At 45.0% G+C, this 14002-nt stretch overlaps 1 long non-coding RNA gene across 1 annotated transcript; it reads right to left on the bottom strand.

The window, feature by feature from the left end:
* Nucleotides 1–306: 306 nt before the first annotated feature.
* LOC146184151 (uncharacterized) lies at nucleotides 307–13842 on the bottom strand. Its single transcript, XR_014708551.1, has 3 exons — nucleotides 13596–13842; nucleotides 6989–7025; nucleotides 307–819 (listed from the first exon to the last, which is right to left on the bottom strand). It is a non-coding gene; the product is annotated as an uncharacterized LOC146184151 (long non-coding RNA).
* Nucleotides 13843–14002: the final 160 nt, after the last annotated feature.

The following is a 14002-nucleotide window of genomic DNA, read 5'->3' as shown; positions in this document are numbered from 1 at the left end:
AGACCGCGAAAGCCATAGTAGCGAAGGCGCAAAAGCAGACGTCGCCAATAAATGGTTTCTGTTTCCCGAAATGCCACTAAAAACTTCCTTAAGTGATGGCACAACGATAAATATTTTCATAACATTTTTCTATTTCAAAGTTTGCCTATTAAGTGCGAAATATTTGTATTTGTGCTGCTCAAAACTAAGCCAATAGGAGAAAGGGCCATCGCTTATATTGGATAAATCTCACACTGGCATTCTGTTTCTCTCTATTTTTATTATTTATAGTCACAATATTCAATCTTAGGACATTATTTACGGTAGAACAACGTTTATCTTTGCATTAGTTTTGGCCAAAAGTTGTAGTTCTGCTATAGTCACTATAGTGCTCTAGAAGATTGGGCAGTGTGTCGACCGCGCCGTGAAATGCATGGGAGCGAGGGGCCGCTTTTGCGATGACGGAGGCGCCGCAGCGCAGAGGGCGCCACCAGCAACTGGTGTGTCAGCCGTCCGGGCGCCCGCGTATGCGCGCTGTGCGGCGGGGCGGATACCGCGCGTACTGTACGTTCTTGTTTGCTTCTGCGTCGTCTCGAGCTGTTCGCGACAAGATTTTACAAATATGCCTGTTAACGGTGCTCAGTACTGTTAGCAATCACCTAATTTATTTTCCATTTTGGCCGTCGGCAACACCTCGGGGAAGTAACATGACAGGAGTTGGCTCCGAAGAAAACAGCTGGGAGAGGGCCGGCGTACGACTCGCACAGCACGCTTCACTCGCCGTACAGCTTGCTTTAGCATTCCTAAAGCACCTAATTCACGTCCAGAAATGTAGTCGTTCTGAAAAGAGGGCAGTGTGAAGGCAGGATGTATGAAGAAGTGAAACATACAACACGTGCGTTCGAGCACTTACTAAAACTGGTCACAGTAACCCCATTATCAAAACAGTCCAAAATGGTATATTCCGTTGTTTCCCACGCCAACTATGCCGACTACAGTACGTCACTGAAGCCACAAGAGAAGCCGGCATTCAGTTGGAATGAATTAAATGTGGACTACCCCGCATGGAGGTAGATATGACCTAATTCTTCAAGAAAATGTTTCCATTCTAGGGTGCGCAAACCACCGGTAGTATGCGAGTCATTGCCTCCAGAAGATAGCTCTAGTCCTGTTTTATGCCCATACAAAAAAAAATGAATAGCTTTGAAAAAGAAATAACGACGGAAAATAGAGGACGCAGAGGCTATAGGGTACGCTTATTCGCTTCCGCTACATCATCCTTCTGCGAAAGAGAGGTTGTGAAGCCGGCACGGTTTCTCACCACGAACAAAAATAGCGCTATAGGTTCGAAGCTAGGTCGCAATTTACTCAAAAATTTGGCTCGGATGCACGGTCCTTTTCGACTGCTTTGCACTTCAGATTTTGCAAACTTCCTGTAAAATGTAAGGTTCAAAACGTTTACCTACTTGGAGCACCAGAAAAGCTCCCACTTGAAGCAATTAAATTTAAGGTGGCGGTTCTATGGTCGCCATCTTGAAAGTAGTTGATTCTGCCACCAGGCTACGCCACTAATCCATGACTGAGGAATTGAGTACCCAGCCACTCAGCCCTCTCGACTTGAGCTGCCTGAACGCTTTTCTCGTGTTGCTGCGTGGACTTTCAAAGATTTTGGCGGCTCCACAGCAGTGTACAGGCAGAGAAGGGGAGGATTTTTGTCCCCGTCCTGCGCAGCATGGGCTGCCCCATTGAACTCCCCTCTTCACCCCACCGCACCACTACTTCGAACAATACGCGCCCTGACAATTGGACAAGAGGCTTCCCTCTCTTGCCTATACTTCGTCTCACAAGATGTTTGCAGCACAGCGAAAAGCAGAGGCACCCCAGCCGGTCCAACCAGGATCACGCGTACAATAGGCAAATGTGCTTCTAAGCGCCTCTCGCCCCCCCCCCCCCTCCCCCAAATTGGCGGGGGTGAGAGTAGGGGCACAATTCTCTATTATAGTGCGCACAGGCGAGAGGCACTTAGGAGCACAATTGAAAGGGCTCCTCTGCCTTTCGCAGTGCTGCAGATATCTTGTGAGACGAAGTATAGTCTCCACTGTAGAGCCACGAACATTGCTCCTACCCGCCGAGCGTGAGGGGGTTGGACTGGACTGCAGTAGGCTAGCTTGACTGAACACAAATAAAACAGGGTGTCAACATGATTGCACAGTGCAATCTTAGTACGAGTGAAAAGGAAAAGCGAATGGCATTATTTCTGCACACTTCGTCAATGAACCTTAGTTGAAGTCGGCGCCTGTCTTGTGTTCTTTTGATCCTCGTCTTTTGGGCTGTGCAATCGAGTAATCATTAGCGAGCTTTAGAATACGGCGACCCTATCCGTAAGTGGGATAGAGGAATAGCGGAGCGTGCGCACTATAATAGAGAATTGTGCTCCTACTGTCACCCGCGCTATTGCCCTGTCCCCCTAAGCGGTAGGGGTACCATATTCTTCGGAACACTCCTTGACTGTAGTGGAAGCTGTCAGCTTTTGCGGTCACCAGAAATTTGCTTTATCAAACGTGATTACAAATATGATAATATAGCTATAATTAGCTGAACTTCAGTCAACAGTCGCCCTTGTTTATTTTTTGTTCGTGCTTGTCCAATCTTGGAAACTAGAGCTGGTAAGTTACAATGTGCAAATAAGTGAATGATTGCCAATTTTTTTCCTTTTGAGATGAATCGATATTCCGAAATAGATGTGAAATCCACCAAGAGGCTTTGTATCGCGCAGGAGGCCGGCATGTATTCATGTTCTCTTCGGCACTGAGGAGGCGCATTCGCACTAAACTATGTGGGAAATGGGGGAAGGGGAGAAGGGGTTGTAAAGGAAGGTTACCAGAAGAAAGGACCTAACGGGGACAGTTTTTTAGGCGCTTACGGCGGCCACTTCCCCACTCCCAGTTGGATGCTCCACAGTCTTCTTTTTTTTTATTCGCTCGCGCGTGCGTGCTTGCGTGCGCGCGCGCACGCGCGCGCGTGTGCGTGTGTGTGTGTGTGTGTGTGTGTGTGTGTGTGTGTGTGTGTGTGTGTGTGTGTGTGTGTGTGTGTGTGTGTGTGTGTGTGTGTGTGTGTGTGTGTGTGTGTGTGTGTGTGTGTGTGTGTGTGTGTGTGTGTGTGTGTGTGTGTGTGTGTGTGTGTGTGTGTGTGTGTGTGTGTGTGTGTGTGTGTGTGTGTGTGTGTGTGTGTGTGTGTGTGTGTGTGTGTGTGTGTGTGTGTGTGTGTGTGTGTGTGTGTGTGTGTGTGTGTGTGTGTGTGTGTGTGTGTGTGTGTGTGTGTGTGTGTGTGTGTGTGTGTGTGTGTGTGTGTGTGTGTGTGTGTGTGTGTGTGTGTGTGTGTGTGTGTGTGTGTGTGTGTGTGTGTGTGTGTGTGTGCACAATTAAAGGAACAGTATTTTCAGGCAATTAGAATAAAATTTTAACAATCAATCCCCTAGAAATATTTTTCTCCTGCAGAATTTCACTCGACACTGAAATCTGATGTGAAAAGTAGCATGCTATGGAAGACGCTGACCTGTCCTGCTGCAGCTTCCCGTGATGATGTATGCGCTTTCTGAACCAATATATTGGGTGGACTACTGTAGCTTGTAGCCTACTTTATTGTACTCATTTTACAGGGCACACACACGTATGCAACAAGTATACTTTAGTGTTGAGCCCGCCTTTTGGCTTCATGTGTTGGTAGTAAATAATTTCGTGATGTGGCACTTGTACATTCACACATTTGCAACATAATAATCAGAGCCCAATTTTTACTCCATGCAAGAGCGCCCATGCTTACCAAATGTTTTCCTGCAAATGCCAAACGATTAGACGCATCGATCAGATCGCGTTCGGTCAGATTTGGCATGTGCTATAATTTGTGAATTTGTCCATACCAATGCAGTACAGCGGTTTTGCTTCATGTGGTCAAATGGAAGCACGTTCTTTGTATGCTTCGAAATTCTCACACGCTTCTATGCCACTTTTGCTAACATGATCGGATACCTTTCAGAGCGCAGGAAGTCGAGTTGCTTCAAACAAGGTTCAAATATAAAGTCAACAAATTGGGCGTTGAGACGGCGGGTGTGTGGACGCCTGGGTGACACGGTATCTACCTTACTCGAGATAAGGGCCCCATTCTTTTGGAAACGCTCTGCCTGCCGACGGGCTTTTAGAGCGTTAGCTCTGTTGCTCACTTGCGCGAGTGGCGCGTTTTTCTAAGAATCGTAAACAGAGCCATCACCATAGCAACATCGCCGTCTTCACTGTGCCCGGGCAAACTAGACCGAACGCTCCAAGCCCCCGGCCACAGCGGCAAAGCGCGGTAGCAGGCGATGCTAGGCAGCTATAGCATTATAGCAAAATGAACGCCAAACCAGCTTCCTTGCCGAATGCATCAACGGTTTACCCTAGACGCCGTAATGCTTCAGACAATCCGCGGTATATCCCCCTCCAAGAAGCGGAATTAGCTGGGAAGAGGACGGGACATCATGCACGTATAAAATAAATAAAAGCGCAAATAAAAGCATCAAACGGGAAACCAATTCAGTGTTTTCTCTCATATATATATATATATATATATATATATATATATATATATATATATATATATATATATATATATAGGGCCATTGATCAAGTCAAAGTATTTGAAGAATATATAAACGAATGCTTTTTGTCTGGTTTCTCGAACAAGGAAACTGTAGGGCTGTCGAAACGATAGTACGTTAATACTTTGACTTGATCAATGGCCCTATATATATATATATATATATATATATATATATATAGGGCCATTGATCAAGTCAAAGTATTTGAAGAATATATAAACGAATGCTTTTTGTCTGGTTTCTCGAACAAGGAAACTGTAGGGCTGTCGAAACGATAGTACGTTTTCATGAAACTTTGACTTGGTCAGTGAGCCTGTATATTTTTTTATGCCACCACCTGATCAGACTGCATTTCGTCGAACTCTTGATTACAGTGGTTTCTCTCATTTGAGCTAAGCTCGACATTCGGTTCAGCAGCATTGAGCCTCATCATTTTTTTTTTTAATTTTCAGTGAGGGGAATGACGGAAATGCAGGGGCAAAACCCGATTCAACATCACATTTTTGTATTAGAGAAGCTTCACATGGCTGTTTCCTACTTGCCCATTTACCGAAAACAACCCCGGCAGCTACTGCGGCACCTTTACTATCATCACCGGAACGCAACATTCGGAAAAAAAAAAAAGAAAAGAAAAAAAAAACATGACTGAAACGCTGGTGATTATCTTCGGCTGCCCACTATATCATTTTTTTCTCTTTTTCTTTGGAGCCTGCACTGCTTGCGCTATATAGGAACTTCAGTGGGAAGGTTGAAGAGGCATGCTTGTGCATGTTCAGGTTTTCAAGTTGTACTTGGCAGACTGTCGAAACATTTTATCTGTTCCAGTAAAGTGGCAGAGGGTACAAGTATTCGTGCAATTTCTCCTAGGGAGACGCTCTTTGAAATTATATTAATTTATGCAGTGTTATAGTTGCGTGCCCTACTATTCATTTTATCGTAGAAAGGGGAAGATATTTTTCCTTCTTCCACTGGAAAAAAAAAAGTCTAAATTCCACATCCTCACAATATATGCTAACACCGCGAACATCTGAAGATAGCTTTGTGGCGGAGCTAAGACGAGGAATAACCAGCTCCGACAGCGTTCGGGTTCGAACTGTTTTTTTTTTTTTTTTTTTTTTTCGCTGCTTGCACTGAGACGCTTAGTGCCAAATTCTTCTTTGTCCAGCGCCGTGCCGTTGTTTGTGATAAAAGCGCGGCGCGAGGGGCGCTACAAGACAACAAACCAAAACCAGAAAAAAAATTTTCAATATCTCCGCCATGATTATATCTTGCTGAGTAAGTAGAGTAAGTAAGTAGCGCGAGAGCCTTAGCTGGCAACGTTTCGGCACACAAACAGTATGACACACTTAATTCGAGGCGATAAATAAATCTCAAAGCAAGCAAGTGTACATTTGTCAAGGGACCATTTTCAAGTAGCGCTACTGCGCATGCGCGAAGCACCTGAGTGCGCGAAGCACCTGCACCTCAGTTCGACCCGACCACTCGACCCGACTCGCCAGTGTTTACCTCTCTCGCCCGATGGAAAGGAAAGGGCAGAGGGAAAACGTTGTTGAAGCACAATACCCTCTCGTAAATACCCCTCGATTCATGGTGTTTGTGGCGCCATCCTCGTAATTTTTCTGAACTGCGACATTTTAGTGCACATAAAATTTCATAGGTGGCGCTACCTACTACGTTTATCACACGTGGCTCTGTTATTTTACTATTATTTGTTTTTGTACACTTTGTAGTTGATAATTGTTACTGGTTGAATAAGAGAATGAAAGCCCGAACCTTTAAGTTATATTCGCCAGAAACAAACAAGCCATGGAGCATTTCAATCATGCTTAAAATATTTCATGAAGAGCTCGCGCGCTTCAAGTGAACCACGAAAAAATTAGCTGAAATCATCCTGACAGTGCACATTCCTCGAGAGTCGTAGAACAAAACCGATGCTTATCCTCTGACAGCGAGGTGTAAAGTTTTTCCACGCGAAATTTCAGCACAGATAAAAGCTTATGACTTGAACAGTTTAGCATATACTTTTAGCCATTTTGCAAAAAACGCAAAGTTTGATCACAAATAACTTTTACACTAAATGAAGCAGACAGATGATATTTTCAGGAAAAAGCGAAATATGTACGACCTCCAACTGCGCAAAAAATCTCCGCAGCAGAATGCGTATCTTGAAAGTTATTGTATGTATAATTACCTGTTTTATACACTTTTCACAGGCACGTGGCTAATAAACTATGCGATACACAGTAATAAAAATGCTTAACTTTGTTCATTAACATCTAATCTCAAAACATCTCAAACGGTGTTTTCCTAAGTGCAAAAGATTTTGCACAATTTTGCTTTTCCCGAGACAAGTAGAGCTGAAAAGCCGTTTCTTACCTTTGTGTTTTTCTTTACAGCTTAAACATCGGTGCAGCTATTTATAAATAAAATGCACCATTAGAAAGGAGAGGAAATAAACTTTACAAATATATTAAAGTCATATTTATAAACTAAACTAGTGAGGCGCAGTAGGCGTATGAATATCGCCAAAAATGCCGTCTCTTCACCGCTGGAGTGGGACCGCCACCTTAATGTGTTTTTGCGGCTTCGCTCTTTGCGAAGTAAGCGAATCACGACAAGAGTTCCCAAAGGGAAAATAATTAAAATCCCTTGGAAGTATTTCACGTGTAATATCAACCTTGTTAACAATTATAGTCTGGCTAGTATTGCAAAGAGCACCCGCGGCAAGTAGCCCGATTATATATAGTCCGGTAAGCAGTAGTTGCAAGTATATCCATTCGATTACTCATATTTCATGCCACACACTCAAAGAATAAACACGCATTATGTCCGTATTTGATTTCGGTATTATTAATTGCTTGCATATTAGGTGCTCGTCATCTTTTTCGCATTTTTCCGCTTTCTCTGGGTGCGCGCCAAGAACTGCATCATACCTGCCAATTCGACGTGCAATTATCAGTGCTTTTATTTTTTGTTTGTTTGCTCTTTACCATTTGATGCCAGTAAATAAAGCGCCCCCACCCAAGTGCCCACTATGAACGTATTACGTATGTGACAGGTTTAATTTTTCACATTTTATTTGAAGTAATGCCGTAACTGCACTTGACTTTTTGTTTTGTTTTTTCATCTAAACAGCTGGTTCACCCTTTGGTTAGTGGCACGCAAACAAATGTCCGTGATATACGTATCTGTTGATCACGAACAAAGAATAACTGCTTGAGTCGCGTATACATTGTTTATTGTTTTTTTTTTTTTTTTTTGCCGGTAAATACCACCACAGTGCTTTAAATTGGTACGGTAGTGAATAAATGTGTTTTGCTCGCATACTGTATTTGTAATTTATATAAGCGGTGATTAGGGCACATAAAGAACACCGATTAAAGAGATATATTACAGATTACTGGCGATTTAATATAAACGTTGTTATGTATTAATAAGCGCAAGCTGCAAAATGTAAGCAGGTGTTCGTAAATAAGGTTTGTAAAAAATAGGTGTTCCTGAAGAGGCCTTACGAAGCACAAGCTTTGATTCGCATATGTACACTGTTTTTCTCCGCGTGTTAATAGCGCTCCTGGGCAGTAGCCTTTATTCCCTTACGGGAAAAACGAATGCAAAACACCACGCTTCATTGCAAACATTAAGTACAAATTGCTCATCTGGACGATTTGTAACTGTCCGCAGGACGAAATGTTGAGAGTTTCAGATAGTGATTCAAACATCGGGCGCTGCTCCGAAGGACAACTTAAGCGTGCACGATGTCTCCAGATAGACGTAAAAGAATGGCAGGGATCAGTTTAAGCACCTGGAATAAGTCGCCTCTTTATTAATTATCACACTAATTGCGTAGCGTCTGAAAATCGCTCCAAAGGGAACCGCACCCCACCCCCGCTATCCCGCGGCTGCTACGCGCCGAGCGGCGAACGTGGCACCCCTGTTGCACGTCGCGCCCTCTCGCGGGAGTCGGTTCTTGTCATCGCAAAAGCGGCCCGCACTCCGGCGCCGGTCGTCACACTGCCCAATACTCTAGAGCACTATAGTTCTGCACTCGGTAGCTCACCGGCCCATGATGCTTTGAGCGCCCATGGTGGCTGAACTGGCCGTCTGGAAACTCCATGTAAACGCCCATAGACGGCAGCACAGCTTTCCCTCTATACCATAGAGAAAGAGATTGGTAAAGAGCGGTCACTCGGCGAAAACTGGCCCCAGGAAATGACGCGCGACTTTTTGCGCTGCCGCCGATTGATGGATGGCGGCACCAACGTGCGCATGCGCGGACGCGCGCGCAACGGCACTCGCTGCAGCGGTAGCCCGTCGGAGCACTAGCAGACGACAAGAAGTTGTCGAAGGGAGCGGTCGTGTGCTCGTGCCTCGCCGCGCTTGTGCGGCACAGACTTCTTGTGGGCTGCTGCGCGGAACGACGGCTAGGTGAGCAACATTTTTTGCTTAACTACGCTGCATTTCAAGCAGTTTACGCTGACCATGCCGGCCGGTGCCAATAAGTTTCGCAGCTCGTGAACAGGCGCGCCGGCTGTTCAGGCGCAGTTCGTTACGCCGTAACTCTGGCGGTTCCCAACCACGGCAAGGTGTAATATGTTGTGTTCCCGGGAAACAGCTTCATTTCGAACAGTTTAGCTCGTCACGCTTGACAAAGTGGCATGTAAAGGCACCAAGGCAGGCCGGTGCCCCAAAATGGCGTGTTCGCCGGCCGGTGCGGCCATGCTGACGCAGTTTGCCGAACGGCTAGTTTTGCCAAGTGCCGCATTTAGCAGAGCAACGGTAAAGTGAAAAACGTTTCATTCTTGACTTTCTTGTCAAACTGTGCAGTATTTCAGGCAGTTTAGCTCAGTACGGCGGCGACTGCGCTTCACAGTCGAACGTGAAGGCCAAGCTAACAGGCATGACAAGGCGTGCTGACCGCCGCGATGACGTGACATGGCTATTTTGCGAAAGGCTAGTTTTGCGTGGTGTCGCGTTTAACAGGGCAACCGCAAGGTGTGAAATGTTTCATTCTTGTCAAACTGCGAGGCATTTCGGGCAGTTTAGCTCAGCTTGGTGGTCTGCGCTTCACAAAGTCGCGTATGAAGGGCAAGCCAACATGGCGTGCCCGCCGGCCGCGGTTTTGCGAACAGCTAGTTTTGCGTGGTGTCGCGTTGCATGTAACGGGACAACGTTAAAGTGAGAAATGTTTTATTATGCAGCAAGCTTCGTTGCTTCAGCTGTTCAGTGCTCTTGAGGAATGTTGTTAGTTTAGTGGCTGTTATTTCACTCACTGTAGAAATGCATTTTCAGATAGGTTCGGTTAGCCTGCATTTCCTGACCTCTACGTTGCAACAGTAGCTTTTGTATCAATTTTACGAATCACAGCTTTTCTGTTCTGGACCATAACTGCTGCTCAGCAAGTCTTCAGTACGCACCCACATGCACAGTTGTGTGCGCGGTGCAGTGGCCTTACATTTCATTGCAACCTTCTGCATCATGTTCATTCCTTTTCCAACAGCACTGAATGGACCCACGGACTGCAGCCGAAGCGCGGCAGATGCGACGAGTGGACGGAGTGGCCTTCCCCCAAGCGTCAGTACTTCTCTCTGCCCTGAACAATACAGGTTACCCTTGCTAAGGTAGCCGCGACTGAGACTGTGTAGTTTATGTATAATGCCTGTTTTGTTACATATCATTTGCCATAATTTGGAAATCAACGTTATGCTATTTTTTGTCTCTACCTAAGTGCTGTTTCTCGCCTTGTGTATTTTTATTTTTGTGTTTTGCACATCACCTAATGCGTGCCAAGTTTTGTCAATGCATCCGTCTACATCTGTTGCGTCTCTTGTGTGTTTTATATGCAGCGAAATAAATGTTCATTTCACAAAGCACTTTGCGTCTTTTCTGCAATACTGTTTTGCAAAGGTTGTGGCGCAGCTGCGTTGATGGCCAATTTAGAGAACTGGGAATCTATTTTTCATGTTGTTATGCATGCTGAGCATAAATAGAAACACTAGCAGATTGTGTAAAACCAAAATAATGCGCCAAAAGGGCAGGGAAGGGCGCAGCGCATGCTAGCATTCAAATAACGCGCCTTTCATCAAGACCGGAAGTAGTTGCCGCTTGGTGCTCTACAGTCAAATGGGCCGCTGGGCCCTATGGGAGTGTCCGCTCTTTACCAATCTTTCTCTGTCTATACTCCGTTTCATACATCAGGTGCAACGCAGCGAAAGCTACGCAAGTAGTCCGCAAGAAAAAAAAACAGGCGTATCACTACGCGCTCGTTCTGTAGGCGAGTGGTTCCTGCCGAAACGGGCTCTATTCCGAGCATACACGTTTGCAATAACATGCTTCGCATGCTTAGAAATCTTCACAGAGCGGATCTTATAGAAAAAATGCGCACCAAAGAACCATTTTCTCAAAGAGATGCGCAGCGCGGAGGGCACAGCCAGCGCCATCTGGTGGCGCAGCTGTCAAGGTTGCGGGGCAGCAAAACGCGGCACGAACAAAAACGACATTAAAAAAACATACAAATTAGCCGAATCCGACCTTTTCTCCCTAAAAAAGGTGCTGTTTATGAAGTTGATGGCAAATGTAAAATGTATTGAGCTTTCAGACAAAGCAACTATTATTTTCTCTCGTCAAGAGCAGGCACTATTTTTATCGCGGATGCGGAGAGCGCAAACAAGAGCTGTAGCTTTGGTAGTGTTGCACTTGATGTATGAAACGGAGTATAGGTATAGTATAGGTTTAGTATAGTAAGAAACTCTATGTCGTTTATAGATCCTTTTTCAGTTCCGCATCTCCTCGGCGCGCCTGCAGGGAGCAGGCGGCGCGCCACTGCGCCCGCCACCGCGGCGCTAATGTCGCCCTTTGCGCTTACTTTGCGCCAGGGAAGAGCGTCGTCTGCTATAGAAACGCCGCGCTCCACTCTAGATCTGCTTCCCGAACTGCTCTTAAACGTAGCTCGCGCTTTTTGGCGTCATTATCTGCGCTTTATAGGTTTATGGACTTGAGTGCTGTGACAGTAAGGACGATTGCTGCTTAGAAAAAAATGGGCGCCTGCGATAATTATCGCTTTGGGCAGAATAGTCACTTTATTGCGTGTGCATTTCGCCGCGTGCTCACACTTAACGGTGATTCAATCTTGCCAGTCGCGTTAGGTGTTAAGCGATATGCAAGTACTCCGGTCGAAAATTCGTCGGCGTAGTAGTTATAGTCCGCACCGCGCTTCGGAAATAATGGGGGGCCTGAGCAAAAGAAGTCGTACCGTGGTAATCCTTAGTTCTAGTGATTTATGACCGATTGGTTTGTAGCAGATGATAGTAAGTTAACGAAATCACTGAAGCTAATTGAACGGAGAATTAAAGAAATTGGAAACAAATATATATGAAAAAGGGGGTTCAGTAGTGTCAGGATGCTTAGAAGGAAAGCCAATGCTTTATGACGCTAATTAAGTAAATTTCAGAGTGTGCAACTGATCGATTAAATAATTGAAATAGTTGAAAAAATTAAAACTGCGTTAAGAGGTGTACTGCTCAGAATGGAAAGACAACGTTAGCAGATGCTAAGCATCGGTGAGTAAATATTGTGAAAGAAAAGAAAATTAACTGACAATTAAGCATTGTCTGTATGTGCGAAACGCTATCTTAACAGCGGATCATCAGTGCCCCCCTTATTTTTAGATTTTCCGACGTGATCTATAGGTAGGTTTGCCTTGGAAGCGAGTGCGTGCTCGCTATGCTCACTCCTTTTTCATCGCGTTTCGTACAAATTAACATTTTTCTAATCATTATCCTTCTGAGCAATAGCAGACACGCTACCCAGAAAAAAAAAAAATTATGCGAGGCGTACGTTTGAAGCCTCTGACAGTTGATGCCATCTAAACACGAGGCTTGAGGGGGTTAAAGGACTGCCTTATAAAAGATTGACACACCTCCTGTTATTGGGATATATTCTAGCCTGACAAGTCTTTATACTTTCATAAGAGCTTTTGGTGCTTTCTTCGCCCCTTTCTTGAGTTGGTTAATTGGTTTCTGTTTTTTTTTATGCCGGCTAAAACGGCACAAATCAGCCAGCCTCTTCAAATTACGGCAGCGAAGCGCACTTTTTTTCATGAGTTAATATGGCGCACTTTATATTTTCTGAACTTTCATCATTTTAAAAGGCTTTACACCCCTTTTATATTTAATAAGAAATTCGTCCTGTTTGAAGTAGACAGTCCTTCCACTGTTAAAGGTCCAACAATTGCCTTGCACAGTTTCCAAAACGTGCACAATCATCTCTACATCTCTTAGCGAAGTGATTTTCAGATCCATATATGGGCAACGTCGACGCTAGTTGTCCGCGGCCATATATTCCGCAACTAATGACTTCGAGGACTGCGGCACTAGCTCTTAATATTGCTGCATAAAAAAAAAAAAAAAAAAAAAAAGAAACCTATGATCAATGCACATTTTCATCCATAGGTGCCGATCTCTAAGTAACCATAAAGCTCTAATTGTTTTCCCCATCAGTTGATTAAATTTCACTCGGCTGATTTACTCGGTATCTTCCGCACATCGCTTTGCGTTGTGTCACTGAGTGCAACTTTGGTGGCTCTTCTTTTTTAGATTTTTGCAGTTCCTGATGTAGACAGATGTATAATACAGAGGATTCGGTCATATATGCTAGGAAATGCATGACGCGCCTGAGGGACCATATGCCGCTCGCAGGGATATTGACCACTTCTTCGGTGAACGCATATTAGTAGAATCTAGCAAAATATCTTTTCCTCAGAAGTGTGCGTTGCACACACTTCATGCTGTTCTCAACAATTTAGCTCTCCGGGGTACCGTTGTTTCCAAGTTGCACGACAAACGGCCATTTTGCGGCGGAGAGAAGTGTCTCTTAATTCTCCCAGTTACGCCGGTTCCTGCAGAAATATTATGGCTCAAAACGCATTATAGCATGTTTCCTCCGTCCTGACACATTCTGAAAAAGATAACGGAAAGACACCACCTACCTCTGAATGGTATATTTTCAAAATTTTGTATAAACGTCCGGCAGCGCGTGGTACTTGTAAATTGATTAATAATTCATGGCCAATGCCGGCGTCCACATTGAACTGCAGGGTAAAATCTGCAGTACAGCTGAAGATTCGCAGACACTCACACAGAAAAACAGGATTTTTGTATGAAAAAAAAAGACACTATATTAGTGCACGCAGCTACTGCATCGGTCGCGCTGCCGTATCGGCGCGTAGTCGACGTGGAGCTAACTTCGACCGCAGCGCCATCTCAGTGCCTAGGCGCCAAGCGCGGCCGCTTCAAGGCCGCTTTTTGAGGCGCAGTTTCAGAACTGAAAATGATCTATAAACGTTGGTTAGAGTGCTGACGGCTGCACGAACCAATGCACTGGTCACTATGCTGT

The sequence above is a fragment of the Amblyomma maculatum genome, chromosome 7 (assembly GCF_055883805.1).
Source record: "Amblyomma maculatum isolate TAMU_Amacu chromosome 7, ASM5588380v1, whole genome shotgun sequence".
NCBI classification, from domain to species: domain Eukaryota; kingdom Metazoa; phylum Arthropoda; class Arachnida; order Ixodida; family Ixodidae; genus Amblyomma; species Amblyomma maculatum.
Note: the sequence above shows the minus strand (reverse complement) of the source record. Positions and strands in the feature narration are given on the sequence as shown.